A 22,542-nucleotide genomic window follows, 5' to 3' on the forward strand; every position below is an offset into this window, starting at 1 on the left:
ATCATTGCAACTAGACAAGGCAACAGTCTATGTATTACAAAATGTTTAAAAACTGTATGACGTAAACAAAACTAGACTCTTATTTGAACATTAAAACCACTGCTAATTTCTAATCTGATGTATCCACCTCAGATGGTTCTTCTGAAACTTGGGCTACCATTACTGGTGAATGACACTAGTAAATTTCATCCCTATTTATCCAGTATTTTGGGTTCTCCCTCATTTCTTAGGTAGATTCCTAAGACTGCCTCACAAATGGTATCCTCACATCTGATTGTATTCCATTTTCAACACTGAAGTGTAGAGTGATATTTCCAGATGGTCTGCTTCCCTTAAATGGTTGACATACAAATCATCTGATAGCTTCTTTTTCTATTATCATCTCTCTTACTATTGGTCCTACATCTTTTTTTCAGTATCCAAAAGACACTGAACTATTAGTACTCTTTCTAGTCTTCAAACCTTTGAAGATACGCTTCTCTCAACCTGGATTATTGACCTCTTCATTTTTTGTCTGATTATTTTTGTTCTTGTCTTTAAGATGAAGTGAGCAAGATGGATATTTGGACTGAATTATATAAATTCTATAATGTGGGTTTTGTGCTTTATTCTTAAATTCTGCAACACAAAAAAAGTTGTGGAAAATGTAAGAAAAATATTCTCTGTATGTCATTATTTTTTTTCTTTTCTCTCTTTTGAGGTGTGGAAGGGGCAACTCTAAAGTTCTCAGCACAAAGTGCCTGTTGAGTTATTATCAGGGTCTTTATCAATCATCAGTCTTTTTTTATTAAGAGTCTTTTGCACATAATACTGTAATTTGTAAGTTTTTCATAAGTCTACCACCCTGGAAATATTTATTTTAACTTCAATCAATATGAAACAGTATTGCTCCTTAAACGAATGAGTTTCAATGAAGAAAAAAATCTAATTAATTTTGAGTTGTCATGTAGAGTTCATATCAGCCATGTAATCTAATACGTGAATTTAATGCTGGTTGAGTCATGTTAGTTGAGTATGGACCATGTATCACATACAGCATCTCAAAACTCATTAAAACTTTCAAAGCCTACATCCCATCAGTCTTAGAGTTCAGGAAATTGGCACTCAGGGAGGCTGATTAACTTATCCCATGTCATAAAGTAAGTTTTGAAGACAATCTGCAAATCCAAATCTTTAGACATCCAAACCATTTTGCCATCCTGCTGCCACGTGATCAATTTAGACTCTTCTCTAACATTACACAGTTAGACCAAACCAATTCATTGTCTCAAAAATATACACAGAACCATTCATCTCCAGTGAAACTATGTTTTATTACCCTTCTTATCAATATTGTACATCAAATTGAAAAAGTGACTAGGGAAGGATTTATTTCCAATTATGATTCTAAAAGAACTCCTCTTTATAGGGATATAACCTTACAAATTTCTAACTAGTAAAACAGCCACATCCATAAACAACTTCAAAAATAATATCCAAAAAAAATAATATCCATAAGGGATAAATTAAGGAAATGTTTCTTTCTATCAGCTTTTCAAACTTCATAGGTGTAAAGAATAATTGTGACACAAGATAGACCATACTTGATGATGACAATACCAATGAACAAAACCTTAGAAAACTAAGAAAAAAATGCAACTGATCTAGATGAAATTGGTGTTTAGAAAATATGCCTTAGTAAGTGCCATCTAAACAAACAGTTATAACTAAACTAATGACTGTACTTAGTTCAAATAGATGTTCTTTCTATGATACAAAGCACCAATCTTTTACAATTAAGTAGAAAAACACTTTGCTAATCTCTTATTATTAAAAAGGCACCTAACTTTCCAAAGGGGGGAGAATCATATATGTTTCCAAGTATTTAATAACAGAAGAAGCTATAGAAATTTTTATGCTTAAAGACACTTCTGAATGTTACTTAGGCCATTTAAAATGAAACTTGGTATTTCTTTTATCCTGACTGCAGTCTCTACTGCTTTTCTAGAGAGAATCCAATTGCCTTGTTGCTTGTTGCTTTTTTCTTCCTTTCTTCTATTTTCTTTCATTTTTTTTTGGCTGTATAACCAAAATAATCAAGATTTTTAAAAAATTAACGTAGTATATACTTAAAATTGAATAACTTTCTGGAGTTAGTCCTAATATATCTACTCTCCATATATTTATCCTAATAGTTTTTATTAAAGTTTATAGGTCTTTTATTCAGAGATCAAATTTTTCTCATTACATTTAAAAAATGATATATTTTCATCGAGTAAGTTTTGATTTTCTTCTTTTTCAAAATCGTTATCCATCCTTTCCTAATAATATAATATATTGCTTTCCTAAAATAAATTATTAAAATAAATTAAAGCACAACTTAGATAAGCAAGTAACAATGCAATTGCACAAAGATAAAAAGACTGGGGGAAAATGAGATCATTTATACAATTTAGTTTTGTTATTTTCTATATTCTAAAGATTACAAGCATTAAGTTTACATTTGTAGGAGGAAAAAAGAACAGCAATATATCTGAAAAGCAGGCATGGGAATGTAGCGAATATATGCCTTTGATCTAAATGACAGAAATAAATTTGCCAATAGCATAGTAATATTAGGCATGTTTAAAGTGACCTATATTACTTGAAATTCAGGTTCAATATTTTTCAGTTTGATGAGGCCATTCAATGTAAAGCATAAATGAAAATAAGTTATGTACATAATATCTATAATAGAATTTGCTACATTAACTCTTGCAGATGTGGGTTAATATATTATTTGCATATATCCTCAAGTCTGTCCTGTTCTTTGCCTGGATTTATCACTAGTCTGCAGACATGGCTTGCTGCTGGAAATGGACATGAACAATTAAATTTTCAGTCTGAAATGCAGTGAAAGATTCCACTCCAGCAGCATTTGCTAAGCCCTTTGGTAGCTGTACTGATAAGGCAAAAAAAAAAAAAAAAAAAAAAGGTTCAAGAATGAGAAATCTAAAGTGGAGATGCAAATCTCATGCTCCGTTGCTATATTGTTGCCTTAGAATATGCTGATCCTGACTGGACTCAAACTAGCTTTACCAGGAGAACTAAACAGAAAAGAAATGGAGGTTATGGTTCTTTCTTTCTAAAGTGTTTTACATTCATTTTTTTATTACACCTTCATTACAGGGAAATAAAAGGTCATTAATATATATTTAAAACAGTGTTTGTTTCAAAAATTGTTAAACACATACACTTTAGAGATGCACTGTATTTGTGTTTCTAGTTGGTGCTCTCTTTAGACACACACACAGTCAGATATACATGTCATGAATTTATGCCTAAATGGTGTCAGATTATGTCTAATCAATCTTGTCAAATAAATTGGTTGAATAAATGTCAAGTTTCATATTTAAACAAAGGAGGGATATTTTTAATATTTCTATAATGTCTAAAACAATTGATTGTTTTCAATTTACATGTTTTAAGGATGCTTGTCCCTTAACTACTATTTATCAAAATTTAAAAATATACAAACATTCAAAATAGTGCAGATATTTCTCTGCCAGGTTAATCATCTGCATTCTAATAGATTTTTTTTTCAAATAGCTGTGCACAGTTACTTTAATATAACTAGACAGATTTCTCTTCGGTGAATTTTAATCTAGGAATGATTTCACTGGAGAAAATGCTGGTTTTCTATGACTATGATAGACAATTGGAAAAATTAAAATATGAGGATAATTATTTTTTATAATTTGAACTTTTGATTTAAAAGGATCAAATAGTGAGAAAGTTGGGCAATTTTATATTGGATTCAGTCTTTTTCTTTATTTGGATTGATCTCTACCTTGTAGGGGTATGTAATACAGGTAAGATGAATAAAGACCAAAGGAGTCAAATCCAGCTACTAACCTACAAAATTCATCATGGAGAACTCAAATAACATGAATTAACTCTAAATCTTTTCTGTAGAATGGAGCAAGCACATATTTATTGCTTTGTTTGTTAACTGACATAAAACTAATCTGTAAAATTATGGACAAAATATCTCTACATCAGTAGGTGCTTTCTTAATAATTTTAGTATTTTTTAAATTGTGTGGTGTGTTTTTCAAAACTATCTTTGAGTTTATTCTTTTGTTGATCTTTGGCAGTTCTTTTGGAAAGTAGCAATTTTTAAAAATATTTTATTTATTTATTCAAAGAGACACAAAGAGAGCCAGAAACAGAAGCAGGCTCCCCATAGGGAACCTGATGGCACCACTGGATCCCAGGACTCCAGGATCGCTCCCTGAGCCGAAGGCAGATGCTCAACCACTGAGCCACCCAGGCGTCCTTAGAAAGCAGCAATTTAAATACATAATTACTAATTAAACATTGCAATTCAGTTTAATGCTACACAACTTGTGAATTTACACATATCACTCAATTTAAAGATAAAAGTCAAAAACTAAATTGAGCAAATAAAGCATTTATTTTTTTTTATTTTTTATTTTTTGTATCTCCACTCTAAATTACTGTTTTGTTTCCTTGCAATGGAATCTTTATATGACTGTTTCTGAGGTTACCAGGTTTATATTTTTCCTTTATGTTTTCAGTGTTTTCCATTACCTTTAAACATGTTTGACTCTTTGAAAGATGAAAAAGAAAGTGCTCTTTTCATGGAAAAGTCTGCTGTTTTCGCATTTTTAACTTCATCTCAATCTGCTTGTTTAGTAGAGAATCACTAATTCCACCTTTCAAAACAGTTCATAATTGCTCTAAATACTCGTTACTGTGGGTAACAATAATTTTTGTGAGCATTTCAATCTCTTTACTACTTCATTCTGAAAGCAGGAGAAAAAAAAAAACCAAAACAAACAAAAAAAGAGCAGCTCTCTAAATATTAAGACAATTGAAAGTTCAGAAGATATAGAAAAAAAACAAAAATGAACAGTTTGTTAGGAAACATATTTTATACAGCATTTACTAACACATCCTGGTATATTTATAAATGAAATATAGAACTTATATTTGAGAAAATACTGGACAAGGAGCCAAGTTTTATTGTAATTCTGTCATATTTAATCTTCTTCTAACCTGTAATCACAGCGTCATTTTTAATGCAATTTTACTTCAGATTTAATTTTTAGATAGTACGTACATAGATTCAAACACAGCATGGCAAGAAACACAATTTTGTGCCTCGTGCCATCATACAAAAAGCCATATAATCTATATGTGATAATTACAAATTTTAAAACAGAAAACATTTATAATATTCATTTTTGCATGTGTACTGCTTCATCTGAAGCCACATTTCTTCCACTATTCAAAGTTCAGTTCGAAGTTTACTTCATAAAGTGTTTCCCATTGTAAAATGGATTCCAAAGATTTCTTCCTGTTATTCTCTTACATTTATTTATTCTTCCTAACATATGTTGAAGCTATTTCCAATATGGATACACTGCATTTTTCCCTGAGTGTTTCTCCTGTGCATTCTTTCTGATTCCATACATTGTGAGCACTGTGGAGGTTCCAGGAGAGACTTGGGCAAATATTTAATAAAAATCTTTTAATTTAATAAAAACTTCTTCCCACAAGATAATATAAGTGACTGGAAAATTATGTCATACTGCAAATGGGAGGAAAATTAGATGGAGACTATGTTGTGTGGCTTTGATTTTAGAATAGCTTTCAATGAGAAATGCCAAAAAAGTGATGGAAATTATATAGGCCAGCTCCCCCCCCCCCAAAAAAAAAAACAACAACCACAAAAGCAACAACAAAAAAACATTTATTGGATACCTATTATATATCCAGATTTTACAGATATTAATATCCAAATTACAGGCATGATCAATAACTTACAAAAGAGGAAAGTGAAGTGAAGCTCAGAGTTTTCAAGTAATCAACAAAACCCACCACTTAACAAAAGGTCCAACTAAAATTTAAAAAAATTAGGCCACTCCAGCATCATAGGCTGTACCCTCCCTGCTTTGCCACCAGTGTTTGCTTCCTGGTGAAAGTGCTTAATTTATGCTTCCATCACTCCTGCAGAGTAATCCTTTAAAGAGGTAGAACTACGTCTTTTTCAACTGCGTGCTGTCTGACTACCTGGTGTTTGTATATAGTACATACTTGATGAATATTTGATGAAGCGAATAAGTGTTTTTAAGAAATATTTTCAACCTCCAATTATATATCTGCCACAACTAGGTAATGATTTTAGGGCAACTATCATTTGGATCTCTAAAATTGTTTCTGTTTAACTTAGAATCAAAATAGGAGTGTATCTTATCAGAAAAATATCAATCAAGTCTACAGAATGCAAAGACCATACTACTTAGTAAAGGTAATTTCATGAAAAATGTTCAAGAAAAAAAAAAAAACCTTTCATATTCAAACAAAATAAATTTTAACAAATGTTTCTAAATCTTCAACACGATCATTGGACTTTTAGAATGATAACATGTCTTTGGAGGCTTCTTTTTTTTTTAAGGATGTTATTTATTTATTTGAAAGAGAAAGAGCATGAGTGGGGCAGGGCAGAGGGAGAGGGAGCCTCATGTCCTTGATGCCAGGGCTGGATCCCAGGATCCTGAGATGCTGACCTGAGCGGAAGGCAGATGCTTATCCACTTACCCAATTGAGCCACCCAGGTGCCCCCAGAGGCTCTTATAATGCACATTAAAAAAAAAAAAGAAAGAAAAAGAAAAAAAAAAAACACCTCAGGACTGAAAAGTTAACCTACACTTAGCACAACAGCGTATTCTCCGAAATAGTTCTTAATGAGTCCTGATCAATGTGTGTTGCATTTTTATTCTACACATTTCTGATGATTATTTAACACTGCCTCTTCAGATTTTAGTTTTATGGGGAGGAAAAAAAGGAACAATACTTCAATTCAGTTGAATATTGAAATAGCGATTAGTCCTGGTATGCTCTGTGAACAAGGTCTATTATCTACTTGATTTTTAATTACCTTTTTAAAAAAAATATGTGTGTCCTGGGATTTTGCTTCCCTTTATTATACCTGCTAGACCCTGAACTTTTCATTTCAGACTATTAATTACTGTGATATCCCCAGGTCATTTTCTACCCTCTGTTTCTGCAGGATTAATATCAATCTAAACATTTACTTTAGGTCTCTTTTTCTATCTCCCTAGATAACTAACTTAACTTTACTCACACTGAATCTTTTTGCTGCTGCCATAACAAATATCAATTTCTCTTCTTCTTAACAATTTCCTCCTTAGTGCTAACAATGTTTCCTACTTTATCACTAAATTTTATTGTCAGGAAGATTCTGCTGTAGAAATTCAATTGTCTGTAAATCTGAGCACCAGTAAAGCTGCTAAAATCATTGTGAGTCTTATTTAACTGTCTGGCACATAAATCAGGTAGATTTTATTTGATTTCAGTGGGGTGTTTTTCTAGACCTTAGCACTCTAACACATACTGATATTAACTAACCGCACATTCAAGTGCGTATTAGTGCTTCAAAGAGGAATGATTCATCCAATAAGCACAACCTATCTTTCTAAATGGCAATCATCAAGAAACATGTCCTGAGTAATGTCATCCTGGGTCAGTAATATAAAAGGGAACTGGAAATTCAAAGCTTTTCAGTGTTGTCATTACTTCATTCTCTGACGGCGTAATAGTCCTTAAATGTTAAGCATGTCAGATTCTGGTTGTAGACCACCCCAATCAATCACTCTTCGCATGAAAAGTAGTGTCTTTAACTATCTTTATAGCATTATGGTAATTCATTACTGTCCGTATGTGTCTCTACATTTAATTTGATTGTCTTAAGTTTACACACAACCATGTGTAGTAAATATTCTTATCATTATTTTCATTGAAAGTTCTAAAGTCTGAGATTCAGAATGAAAAAACAACTTTTCACAGTAGAAAAATTGGTGCATGCATGAACCAGGATAGAGATACAGATGGGCTGTGGAGATAGATACAGATATATGCCTGTGTTCAGATTTTGGTTTTAGCCGCTACCAAGTTCAGTTCTTGAAAATTAGTACACACACACACACACACACACACATACACATACACACACATAAATAATTTTAATATATATATGTAATACACTATGCATATGTCTACATATACACATAAACATATTTACACATACCACATACATATTCAAAAATAATTCCAACTTATTAAAGAAAAATGCAAACATAATGCATACAATGCATACATTTAATTTGTTTTTAAAGATTTTATTAATTTATTCATGAGAGACAGAGAGAGACAGAGACAGAGACAGAGACACACAGACAGAGGGAGAAGCAAGCTCCATGCAAGAAGCCTGACATAGGACTCGATCCTGGGACTCCAGGATCATACCTTGGGCCAAAGGTAGGCGCCAAACCATTGAGCCACTCAGGGATCCCCTGCATACAATACATTTAAATGTCATCAGACGCAGATTTGTCAAAGCATTTGACAAATCAAAATGATTTTATTATAAAATAATGTGTTTAATTTTATGATTTGGATACCCACATTGAGTTTAATAGATTGTCACCGTTTCCCTCTTTGCTTCTTTTTTGCTTGTTGTTGGTTATCTTAGAGGCTTTTTAGAGAGACATTTTCTAGGACCACGAAGATCCCTTTTTAGCCATTGCCCTTGATTTTATATAAAGCTTTTTTTTTTCAGTAGCTAAATTTTACCCATGCTTACCACATTTAGTGTCTGAGGCATGTGGGAGCATAGGATTCTACTCTAAATTGCAGTCATAATGAAGAAGCCAAAGAATAGGACTGTCTTATCTACATTTGTTTTTTTAAAGAATTGCTTATAATGGCAATTTATTTCTATTTCTATTTTCAATATACACGTGTATGTTAATTTTGAAAAAGTAAGGCTCACATTAAGAGCATAGAAGCTAGGTAACATTACCTAAACTTTCACCAGGTTAAAATGTCTGTGCTACAATAAGTTCCTAGTGAATTAACAAAATGAAGGAAATAAATTAAAAATCACATTTTTATGTGAAGAGTGGATCACTTTTAGCAGAAGTCAGTATGGAAGCAGATTTGTATAAAATATATATAAAAAAACTATTAAGTGAAAGATACCCAGATATATAGATGATATGGATATAGATACATAGGTACAATCCATAATTTCAAAATAAACAATTTAGAAAACCACATGAGACTCATCTTAAAATTGGTACCAAAGTAGAATTGTATGGGAAGATCCAGGATGGGTCTTCTAACATCTGTAGCTGACAAACAGAAAGAAGAGACCTTTCTAAAAATTCATCAATCTGATGATAAACAGTGACTTTAAGGAGAATCATAAAGGAAGTGCCTGATGAACACTGTACTGTGGTTAGAAAGACTCAAGAAACTCAAAAAGTCTCAGGAATGATAACTATGAAATATCTACACATAGGATAACCTCACTGCCAAAAACAAAGGTAAAAAATAATACTCATTTGAAGAAAAGAAACATTACCTTCAAGACAGCAATGACAAGATTGATTATTATGAACTTCATAAGAGAAGATACCAGGGTAATATTTCCAAGATCCTATAAGAAAATTCACTCTACCATGGTTTTCAACAAAATAACTAAATACATAGTAAAATAAATGAAAAGATGAGACACTAAACCAGGACTATAAGGTTTAGATTCAGCTTTCACCTTTTTCATCTTTCATTCATGACAGCTAAGATTTGGGTTGTGTGGCAAAAGAAAACAGTAAAAAACTACAGAAGTTGGAGTCAGAATCTGGTAGGTAAGCCCCAAACGTGCAATAATGCACTCTCCATAGGCAATGCTGCGGACTAGCCTGCTAGCGGGGAGGGGCTCTACCTTTTGCTGGGGGAAAAAACAAAACAAAACAAAACAAAACAAAACAAAACAAAACACCAGACTACACCAAAACAAAACAAACAAAATCAGAGCTTAAAAGGAGGTCAGTATGACTCACAGATAAATTCATTTGTGTCCTGTTTTCACCAAGAGTAAAAACTAATAGCTTTCCTTTCCCAGGGTAAATATACCCTATTCTGAGTCCTGGGTCTTTTACTGATAAGAAGCTCACCAGAGAAATATCAGCATTTAATATTTCTTCAGAAGACCTCCTGAAGGCTGACACTCAGAACATTCTGGAAAGTTGAGCGCTATTGAAAACAATAGCCAAAAGATTGAAGGAGACAGAACTGACCAACATGAAAGAAGCTATCAGAATTGCTAAGATTGGAGTCACAAAGGGGTATAAATTTTCAATGAGTAGTGAAGACCTGCACATTGTCCCCAGGCAACACTTGAAAAGTATCTGTATGTATAGGAGAGGTATGATATGGGATCCCTGATTCTGGAGTCTTAAACAGAATTTGGCTTGGAAGCACAGTAAATGTGTGTTGTTAAACACAATGCATGAGCTTGACTGTAAATATGTCAGTGGCAAATATAATTTGACTAAAGGTTTATTTAAATGTTTTTCCTATTTGAAGGTGTCAACTTGATTGGAAGATAGCAATCTGTATTAGATGATAGAAGTCGGGCTGACATGTTTCTTTTCTCTTATTCTGATTAGCAAGGGTGTGGTCTATGCCCAACATCAGCCAGGAGATACTTCAGCCTGGGATTTAGAATCGTGATACAGGTACATACTAGAACTTGTCTGGATCCAGTTGTGACATCGGCTTCAAGTCAAGCACCAGATGATGATCCAGTGCCTAGCTACGAGGAAGTTGGTCTTGGGTGTCCAGGGCACATGTGCCGAGAGGGCAGTTCTTCCCTCACCACTTCTGTGTAGTGACTTTGGCTGTGATTGTCATTGCCTAACCCCATAGCTTTTCCATGTGCGAGTTTTCTGGTCATTTCAATAATCCTATGAGCCCCTGTTATATTCCAGTGTTTTCCTTTTCTGCTTTTGTTAGCTAGCATTTTTTAGTTCTTTGAAAGTAAGAGTCAGGATGTGAATCCTGAATCCATTTTTTCTCTCTTTCCCTTTCTCTCACCAGGAATCGCATTCAAAACTTTCCTCTGTGAAGAAGTGTTTTGCACTGTCATTAGAAGGATCACAAGAAGTATCTAAAGGATGACAACAAGAAGGATGGACCTTCTACCCTGCCTATCCCTAAATAAAAACAACTTAGAACCTTTAAAATAACATGAATCTGACATAAAACATCAGTAATATGATTATGTCAGATGAAGAATGGGAGATAGAAATAGGAAAGAAAGATGTTTATTTCAATGATTTATAGCCTGAAGTTTTAAGAATTTTAGTTTTATATAATGTGTATCAAATTATTTTCAATGTTTTGAGATTTTCTTTCACATTTTAAATGACCATATCTTGGCAAAGAGAAACTAATTTATCTGCCCAATAACTAGACAAATTAAGACTGACAATCCAGTTTATTGGTTCCTAACAGAGTGCAGGAGAAAAAGCACAATTTTCTGAAAAACTTAGTATAATGACAAATCAACAAAAATTAGATGAAGATTTATAAGATTACTTAAAAATTTTAAGATATGGAGAACGAGATTTAGAGATTGGTCCTATTGCTTAGGAACTAAGATAATTCATATAAAAACATACTATTTCTGTTTTTTCCCCATCAGCACCTGAAGAGATCTAGAGGTATATCTGTGCTTATATTACAATGGTGGTAGGTAGCAAAACTGGAGTTTAATTTAGGACTTGCTCTAAGCAAAATTGTCCAGTGTTTCACTGACCCTTTCCTGGGATCCATATGTTCTGGACCTAAAAAATTGCCTCTTGCTACTAGTATATTTTCTTTTCATAATGCATTGAAATTTACAGGACAAATTCTAATATCTAAATAGCATTAATTACTAAAAAGGAATAATTTGTTTTTTCATAAAATTATTTCAACTAAAGAAATGCTTAGTGAAACCACCTTATCAAAGACCTTGACTGAAGAGTATCATTTGTTTTAACACAGAAGCCAAGGGAACATATTTTCACTGTCCAGAGACATATTGAGAATGAAGTCTTTTTTTGGTAAGACTTGCTCCAAAAGAGTTATTTAGAATGAGACAGATATATATGGGTATTTATTAGATCACAAAGATGTTGAGTATCTTTTCAATGTACCATATAATAATATTTTTATTTCTCTTTGATTAGGGAAAACCCTACACAAATAGATGATAGTTTGTGTGAAATATCATGAGCCTGGAAAATATTAATTAACTGTATATATATATTTATTGAGTTTCTAGCATGTAACACTTTTTGTATTACAGTGCTAAAATATACTTTCAGTTCATAAAACTGGTATTTATGAATTTAAATATTTTCTGTAGTAGGCAATTTTCTTATTTGATGAATTCCTTACAACCACCTAATGTGATATAGAACATTATGCATACTTTTAAAAATAGGAAGCTTAAATTTAAAACAAGTTGACAAAATTAACATTGACAAAGAACAAGCAAATGGTAGAAATGACATTGCAAAACATTTCAAAAACATACAAAGAGTTGCTGGATTGATTGTGTTTACTTTACAAAAGCAGATTAATATATAAGAGAAAAGCAATGTGACAGTTTTGGATTCATTCATTATTGCTCAATAGTTATTTCTAAAAAGAAAAAGAAAAACATTAATGACAATATTTATTCCAATCCTGAATATACTATCATGGTACATATCCCACTGTAGTATCTGTTTCATGGTAGACCATTAATAGATATTTGCTCTTGCCATCTTAGTAATTATAACCAATTCATACTTTTGTTTTAGTTTCTTGCTTGTTGAGATCATATGTCATGTGATTTATTTAACAATCCATTCATTGATTCTTTCAGTCAGTCAAAAGATACTGATTGAAGCCTGTGCCATGTGCCAGACAACATCCTACCTGCCAGTTTAAATTGAGGGCAAACTGGTGAATAAAAATAGATTCCACTCCCCAGTGTGTTTATATGATGGAGAATAAAGATTAATTAAATATTCATAAATACATAAAAAAGCAATTATAACAAAATGCTAATAAGTGTTATATACATGATTCTATGAGAGTCAGTAATCCAGGGCTAGACTTAGGTAAAGAGATCAAGAATGATTTCCTTGAAAAAATTACATTTAGGGGTACCTGGGTAGCTCTGTCAATTTCAGCTCAGGTCATAATCTCAGGGTCCTGGGAGTGAGGACCATGTGAGTCTGCTCTGGGTACAGAGTCTGCTTGAGATTCTCTTGTTCTCCCTCTCCCTCTGCCCTTCCTCCTGCTCATGTTCTCTATCTCTCTCTAAAATAAATAGATAAAACCTCTTAAAATTTATATTTAAGTTGATATTTTATGGGTGGCTGGAAGAAAAGACCATTCCAGACAGAAGATGTGTGCAAAGATTAAAACATGCCTGACAAAGAAGAGGGACAAAAAGGTCGGTGTGCAGACAAGAAAGTTGCAAAGATCGATGAGGATGTTGAGGTCGGCAAAGATCAAATCATAAAGGACTTAGAGGTCATATTAATTATAGTCATAATTTTATTAGCCATGGGAAGCTGCTGATGAATTTTAATTAATGGTGTGAGCTGACCAGATTTGCTTTTGAAAAAAAAAAAAATTTCCAGAAGTAGTGTGAAGAATGAGAGGAAAGCCAGATGGATGGGAAAAGGCAATTTACTATTCTGAGAGTCTAGGTGGAAGATGATATTTCCTGAGACTTGTTTTGTGAAATCAAGAAACGAGAGGAACAAATAGTTTCAAAAGAAAGTTAAAGCTATGATTGATAAAACTTAGTGATGGTTTTATTATTTGGAGCGGAGAGAGAGCTATCTAAGATGACTTCATGTTTTTTTGCCTGATCAACTGAGTGGAGGAGGGTGTCTTTAAATAAGAATAGAGATATGTGAAAGTAGTTTGTTCTGTGTATGTGGGTGTTATTTGCGGGTACAGCTTGCACAGTTAGAGGTGGATGAGGGATCTATGGCTTGATCTTAGCTATGCTGAGTTTGAGATATTTGTAAGGCAGGCGAATATATAAATGTTGAGGTCAACAGGGAATTCCAGATGGCACATGATTTGAAAATCAGTAAAGTGGCTGAATGAGTGTTTAGAGTGAAAGATAAAGAAAGAGGACATAAAACTAGGTCTGAAGGAACCCCAAAAGCATGGTAGAGGGAGAGAAGAGCATCTATTTTTAAATGTGGCTACATATTTTTTTTTTTAGTTTAATGGCTACATATTTAATGTTGGTTTGCTTTAACATAAAATGAAAATGCTAAAGATGTTTGAATTTTTTTCAAGAAAAAATGCAGAATTACCTAACAAAATAGCAATATATTTACCTTAATTTCATTCCTACAAGTTAAGCCACGTCATTTAAGAAACAGCAATATAACTTAAAATATTAATGTTAACTTTCTTATAATTCAGAACAGAATGATCTACCTTTAAAAGTTAGTTAATATTGCTGTGAAAATGGTTGTGGTCTCATTATCTCTGACCTAGTCAATGGTTATATTCTATTTTTAAAAATATTTTATTTATTTATTCATGAGAGACAGAGAGAGAGAGAGAGAGGGAGAGAGAGAGAGACAGAGAGAGAGATAGGCAGAGGGAGAGGCAGGCTCCATGCAGGGAGCCTGATGTGGGGACTTGGTCCCGGACCCTGGGATCACATCCTGACCTGAAGCAGATGCTCAACTGCTGAGCCACCCAGGCGTCCCATATGGTTATCTTCTAAAACCAGCCTAATATTGTCTAGTTTTTCAATGCTTATTATTATTGGTTTTGTGGGTTCTTTTTTTGTCTGTGGAAAACAGATTAAGTTTAAAGACCATTAATAAAGCCATCAGATTTTTGTTCAAATGATGATGTGAGTGCTATTTTTCATAAAATGTATATTATTTAATAGTATTTTAAAATTAATATCTTCCAAGCAATGTGTGTTTTTGCATATGTGTGTCTGTGTATTCCCTTACCCATACCAAAATATCAGGGAAATAAAAGGAGATGCATCTATGTTCATGCTTCTTCCTGAGTTGGTAAATAATACACTGGCTAGTAATTTCTCTCTCTCTCTCTCTCTCTTTTTTTTTTTTTGCCTAGTAATTTTCAATGGAAAGTAACTAGGAAAGTCCAGGCAAAATATACATCCAATCAGACTATCAGGAATTAATTTGACAGATAAAATGCATATAGGAAAGATATTATGTCAGATTTGCTGACTTCAATAAAAATCTCACATTGTTGAAATGTATGAATGAGTAAACTAAAAATGATTATCTTTTAAAAATCAATTTGCAAATAAATAAATAAATAAAAATATTTTGATTTGCTGAATGTCCACTATCAACATAGGTTTTCAATCAAATTCTTATACAGAGAAGGAAATGGAGAGAAGTCTATATAATATAAACATTAAGCTTTTTAAAATATATCCTAAACAGTCAATAATCTTGTTATGAAATTAAACATCCTACTCCTTCCTCGGGGTTTATGCTTTCACATACAAAATGCATAATGGAAATACTATTCCATTCCAAAATGGCAAATTGGGTGCTTAAAGTTATGAGTCAATTAGTTTTTTATATGAAGATTCAAAAAGTCTATAGTTCAGCTTATCACATATCATTTTATTGTGGATTTCATTGCATTTCAGTAGAATTTACTCTACAACATTCTGAGCTCTCAAAGGGACTCAGCACAATCAAACTAAAATATTTCATCAATTTTTACCTCTTTTATCTTTTATATACATTAATATCTATACTCAAAATGAATAGAAATAATGTTCTGTCCTTTTCATGAGTGATACAAACTCTAAGTCATTTAGACACATAAAATAAACAGAAGGAAAAGGAGGAGAAGCCAGATTCTACATGTGACTGCAGGTAAATGAGGTGACCACCAACTGTGTAAAATCAATGATGCTAAATTTCAATCTTGTCAAAATATATCCATGATATAAAAAGTATTATATTTCCCTTCTTTTGACAAATCGATCAATAGCATGATAGAATCGACAAAGGTACAGACTCATAGTCTGAATGAGATATGAACTCTTTTTTATATTTTTCCAGAATAGTCATTGCAAAGCAACCTTGCAGACTCCGGACTCCTTCTCTCCCCCATGTTTTGTAGTCTTGTGTTTTTTGTCTTCTTCTGTGCTTGCTGTTTAAAGAGTGTTTTGGACTTCACTACACTCTGGCTGTGTAGGGTAGTGAGAATCTCCTTAACTCACTGGATTATGCAGTTTACATGTACTAGATGGTGGGGCGAATATAGATCAGAAGGTAAATGTGATGAAAGAGATTTAAGAATGGAATCTTTTCTGAATTATTCTTTATAATCACTCAATGATTATGTTTTTCTGTTTTGTTTTGTTCTGTTTTGTGTCTGTCTTACCAAAACATTAACCCCTTTGCTGTACAGTTCTTCCCTTAAAAGAATATACTTTACCTAATTTTAGAAATATTTTGAAAGCAGAAGACCATTAAGACATATATACCCACATATCCTTAAGTGAAAAGGCTACTACAAATTTTAAATTTTGCTTTAATATTAACTGTAATTTTTGTTTGCTTGTTTGTTGATGGAGATATCATATGTTAAAAATGAAATCAAATCCATTTATTGACTTGTAAATTTTGTTCCTTGTCGGTGATATATCACTTTCAAAATTTAAGTAATTTTTCTTTCTTTGGTTAGTAATGTCTAAAAAGTGTACTCTTCAGGAAAGGGGAAAGCAATTAACAAGAAGATAGTGTCACCCACATAATCTGAAAAATCAAAGCAAGTTTTTGTTTTATAAGATTTATTGAGACATAAACTATTACAAAGTACACAGATCTTAAATAATACAGATCACTTAATTTTTAAATATGCATGCACTATGTATGAAGCATAGTCATACTTTATTAGGTAGAATAGTAATGATTAGACTGTATTGGTGAATCCATAGTTATATATTACATATTTGTCTTTGCATCTAAAAACTGATATTTTCCCCTGAGTGCTATCATCAATTGAGGTAAAGTTTTAAATTTCTCTCGATGTTTCACCACTTGTTTTCCTTTTAAGTTCCACATTGTCAGTTTTATCTCTACTAAATTATTTAAAAGGACTAATTAAAGGAAAACCAAACCCTAATATAGATTCAACTATTCTAATTTGTCTTAAATGATTTTCTTTATTTAGACCGTACGAGTGAGTACTGAGTCAAATTCTTTTTTTTTTTAAATTTTTATTTATTTATGATAGTCACACACACACAGAGAGAGAGAGGCAGAGACACAGACAGAGGGAGAAGCAGGCTCCATGCACCAGGAGCCCGATGTGGGATTCGATCCCGGGTCTCTAGGATCGCACCCTGGGCCAAAGGCAGGCGCCAAACCGCTGCGCCACCCAGGGATCCCCCTGAGTCAAATTCAAATTCACAATTGAGATTTAAAATATGCTTCAGCCAATTTATGTAATAGTCTTTCTTCACTTCTTTTTTGTATGTTGTGTTATAATTTGTATATAGTAGAGTTAGGGCCAAAGTACAAACAGAAATCAATACATCTTGTATTAAAGTCTTTGTATCTATGAAGTTAATCATATATTAAGTATTCTAAGTTCTTCTACCTTGACAATGTACCTTTATAAGGATCCTTAATTTCTAAAGGTGACTTAAGATTTTTGGACTTTTCAGCCTTTGTACTTTTGGTTGCCCCTATTTTTTTCCAACACGTAGGTCCATCCAAACTCAAAAAGAACCTCTTGTACACACTTATGGATGTCACAAACTGTACTGCATATCCAAGCTTCATTTTCCCCAAGTAGTTTATTGTTGGGCAAATTCTGCTATTGATTTCTTCTCAGTGACGGAGTTACAATCCACATTCCATTTTACATAGTAGAGTACCCCCCCCTTATCTACATGGGCTTTATTCCCATCCCCCTTGGATATAAACTCCAGGTAGCATCAAACTATATATTCTGTCTTTTTCCCCATCCATACATCCCTATGATAAAGTTTCATTTATAGGTTAAGCAAAGAGATTAACAACAACAACAACAATAAAATAGAGCAATTACAACAATATACTGGGAAAAACGTTATGAGGCTGTGGTGTCTGTTTAACTACCTTACTGAGCTGTATTCATCCTTCTTCCTGTGATGATGTGAGATGACAAATGTTTACGTGATAAGACGAACTAAGGTGAATGATGTAGGCATTGTGACGTAGTGTTAAGCTACTACTGACCCTCTGATGATTTGTCAGAGGAGGATCAGTTGCTTCCAGACTCTGGTTGACTGTGGGTAACTGAAACCACAGAAAGCAAAAGCACAGATAAGGACAGAACACTACTGTGTTAACAAACTTTCCTATCAAAGTTATGTATTGATTCTAAGTGTCCATAGACATCCATTTTCAGTAATTTGACAAGTCTTCAGAAGTCTATCTTTCTTCTGCCTTCAATCACCATTTCCAGATGGGCATGCTGACAAATTACAGTTGACCCTTGAACAACATGGGTTTGAACTGAACAGGTCCACTTACGTGGATTTTTCTCAATAATTATCATGGACGGGCACCTGGTGGCTCAGTCAGTGAAGCATTCAATCTTGCTTTCTGTTAAGGTAGTGATCTCAGGGTCATGAAATAGAGACCCACATTAGGCTCCATGCTCAGTGTGCAATCTGCTTGAGATTCTCTCTTTCCCCTTTCCTTTGCCCCTTCCCCTGCATGTGTTCTCTATCTCTCTCTAAAATAAATAAATAAATAAATAAATAAATAAATAAATAAATAAATAAATAAATAAAATCTTAAAAAATAAGTAAATACAGTGGAAAATTTGGGGGTTTGCAACAATTCAAAAAAGTCTCAAACTGTGTAGCCTCGGAATATTAAAAAAATAGAAAAAAATAGATATTATTGCAAGAGTACAGTGTATAATACATGTAATATACAAAAGGCATGTTAACTGTTTATAGTATTGGTAAGGCTTCTTATGTCAATAGTAGGTTATTTGCAATTAAGTTTTGGGGAAGTCAAAAGTTACCTGTGGAATTTTGACTCTATGGAGGTTGGTGCCCTTACCCCTGCATTGTTTAAGGGTCAACTCTAGGTGCTTAGCAGTCTGTGAATTTGTAATCACAAAGCCTTAAGTTAAAAACCAGCGAAAGAAAACCACACACACACACACACACACACACACACACACACTCCAAACTGCCCTTATTGTGTGGCCCCTAATATATACCCAAGAGGCAAAGCCATAGATGAACTCATTTCTGCCAAGCTGTTCTTTGGTGACTTCATTTTGAATGGGGGAGAAAAGTGATGTTTCCCAATAAAAATTCTATCAAATGCTTCAAAGCTAAATCTCTGCAAATCCAGCAAATTTCTGAATGGTCAAAAATTTCATGTTTTATTCTCATTGCATTAATTTAGAAACCTTTTAAAAAGAAGATGAGTCAAAGCTATAACTTTGATAATGACAGAGATTTTTATCACATTAGACAAGATTGCTGGAATAAGACTGAAATAAATACAGCAGCACTTGCCAATGTAGAATTTTGTGTATAGCTTCTTGACCAAAACAGCAAATGTAGATGTGGTGCCAGGTTTTATATTTGCTTATATTGTAACTCTAAGATTTCTTTTTTTAGACGGAGATATGGTTGCTGGTAAAGCGACTTTCTAAACCTTTAAAGGCACTAAATATATATTCAAGCTTCAGCTATCTACTCACAAATTAGTAATTCTCTTTTTAAATGGAATTAGCATGCATATAACAGAAGAAAAACAGTATTGCCTGTAGGGAAGGCAGTATTTTCAATCCAATTGCATGCTGACTGAAAATGACATAGCTGTATTTTCTTCAAAATATTCATTTCAAAATATTAAAAGATATTTCAGTATTTCTAGACCAGATAATGTAATTTGGTAGCAGAAATGGCTTCGATTTTCTTCCCTTGCTTTAAGGCTTAAACCAACTCAACCATTTCCAAAGCACATGTTCAATTTAGTTATCTGTTTCCGGAACAGATGCTTAGGTGGTTTTATTCCTGCAAATTATTGATAAACTATTTATCAAATCCCTGTCATCAAATTCTCAAATACCTTTCCAGTTGTTTTAATTCAATAAAATGCTAAAGATTTAGGGAGATATATTTCAGCCTATACTGACATTTTACCCTTTCCTGTTTGTATTTACTCAGGTCTTTCTGTGACCTTTTGGTTTGTTGAAATTAATCAGAATGTTTCTAGTTAAAAGTCTTGTTAAAAATACTCTTCAAATATTGATCTACTAATTTGAATTCCTTTTGAGGTAAGGTTAATTTTTTTTTTGAGGTAAGGTTAATTTGAAGTTGCTTTATGTTGTTGCATTTTGTATTTCAGTACTTATGCATTATCATATTGGTTCGAATATAACCAGATTATCCTGTTTTGGCTTATTTTTGTCATGTCTTCAAAGTGCTCATTCGTAGCATGGAGGTAATATAAAAATCAAAATAAATATAATACATTATATAAAAATATATTTACCTGCTGATATAAAGATAATAGTTCAAATTTCAATTTTATTTAATTTTATATTTAATTTATTTAATCTTATTTTAAATTAATGACCCAACTTGTAGTTATTTAGAATGATATTGGTATTAAACTAATAACCAATGAAATAAGTGTTTGTAGGAATATTGTTATGAATTTACAAAATAAATATTAAACTGGTTTGACAGGGATCCCTGGGTGGCGCAGCGGTTTGGCGCCTGCCTTTGGCTCAGGGCCCGATCCTGGAGACCCGGGATCGAATCCCACGTCAGGCTCCAGGTGCATGGAGCCTGCTCCCTCTGCCGTGTCTCTGCCCCTCTCTCTCTCTCTCTGTGACTATCATAAATAAATAAATTAAAAAAAAATAAACTGGTTTGACACAGTAATTAACATCCTTATCTAAATCTTGATTGATACCAAATAATAATAATTATTATTTTTTATTAAGATTTTAGTTTTTTTTTAAATTTTTATTTATTTATTATAGTCACACAGAGAGAGAGAGAGAGGGAGAGACACAGGCAGAGGGAGAAGCAGGCTCCATGCACCGGGAGCCTGACGTGGGACTCGATCCCGAGTCTCCAGGATCACGCTCTGGGCCAAAGGCAGGCGCTAAACCGCTGCGCCACCCAGGGATCCCCTAAATAATAATTATTAAAAAGTATTTACTTAAGCAGATATCAATGACATTAACACATAATTATTAATAACTAATTATTTGTTATCAGTCTAAACAATTTGATTTAAGGATGCAAATTTTTTCTACCGAAATTATTTTTCTTTGATTTTGACTCCTCATCACAGATGTATATTATACTGTATATTAATTTAATTAGTTTTAGATAAATCTTAAAAATAATTGAAAGGATATATTTCCACAACATGGAAGAACAACTCGGGAGTCATCAGTACATATAATAGGTTACTTCATTTAAAAGTTATGTTGAAAAGAATTTTGACTTGTAAGGCTCTTAGTATGATAACAACTTGCTCTTTTTAAAAGATTTTGGATTTATTTGAATAAAAGTGGATAAAACATTTAAAAAATAAACTATTGTGGTTAAGAAAAGTTGACCAAATAAGTTATTTTAAATTTGATACACATCTATTATTATTACACACCAGATTGGAAGATTCCACGTGTGTAACTTCCTCAAGGAATTTAAGGTTTAAGAAGCAGAAGATATGTACACATTTGAAATAAAGGCAAAATAAAATCATAAATATATCCAACAGGACACAGAGTGAACATAAATTTATTTATTTTTAAAAGTATATCTTCACGATATAAACAGGATAATCACAATGAAGAGATCAAACGTAAATCAACTTTTATGAAGCCAGAGTGTATTACTAGTACATGAGAACAAATATCCTGATGGTTCACATTTCTATCAACCACCTAAATGTTTCAAGAATTGTTTTATTAAGATTGAATTATTAGTCCTATGTATTATTGTATAGCAAATATCTTATTTTAATAGTATTTAACTTTCTTAAAGGATAGCTTATGTGCTTAATTTTTCAAGTTTATGTCTTTGAAAAAATCCAGAAAAAATATTACATTGGAAGGAAAGCTTCTTCTTCAATAATTATCTAAAGAAAATACAATACAGGGATCCCTGGGTGGCGCAGCGGTTTGGCGCCTGCCTTTGGCCCAGGGCGCGATCCTGGAGACCCGGGATCGAATCCCACGTCGAGCTCCCGGTGCATGGAGCCTGCTTCTCCCTCTGCCTGTGTCTCTGCCTTGTCTCTGCCTCTCTCTCTCTCTCTGTATGACTGGGTCATAAATAAATAATTTAAAAAAAAAAAAAAAAAAAAGAAAATACAATACATAATGTGACACACAAGAAACAGCAATATTCCTATATATGATGATCAGAATTGATTATTCCCTAATTATAGTACCCATATCTTACTCAATTTTTTCTAGATTTCTGCATAATTAAATCAGAATATATTTGTTAAAAGTGTTGGAAATAAACAATGTATTTTTTAAAGGATTTTATTTATTTATTTGAGAGAAAGAGAGAGCACAAGGGGATAAGGGGCAGAGGGAGGAAGAGGCTCAAACTCAGGACCTGAGA

The sequence above is a fragment of the Nyctereutes procyonoides genome, unplaced genomic scaffold, assembly GCF_905146905.1.
Source record: "Nyctereutes procyonoides isolate TBG_1078 unplaced genomic scaffold, NYPRO_anot_genome, whole genome shotgun sequence".
Classification (NCBI taxonomy): Eukaryota; Metazoa; Chordata; class Mammalia; order Carnivora; family Canidae; genus Nyctereutes; species Nyctereutes procyonoides.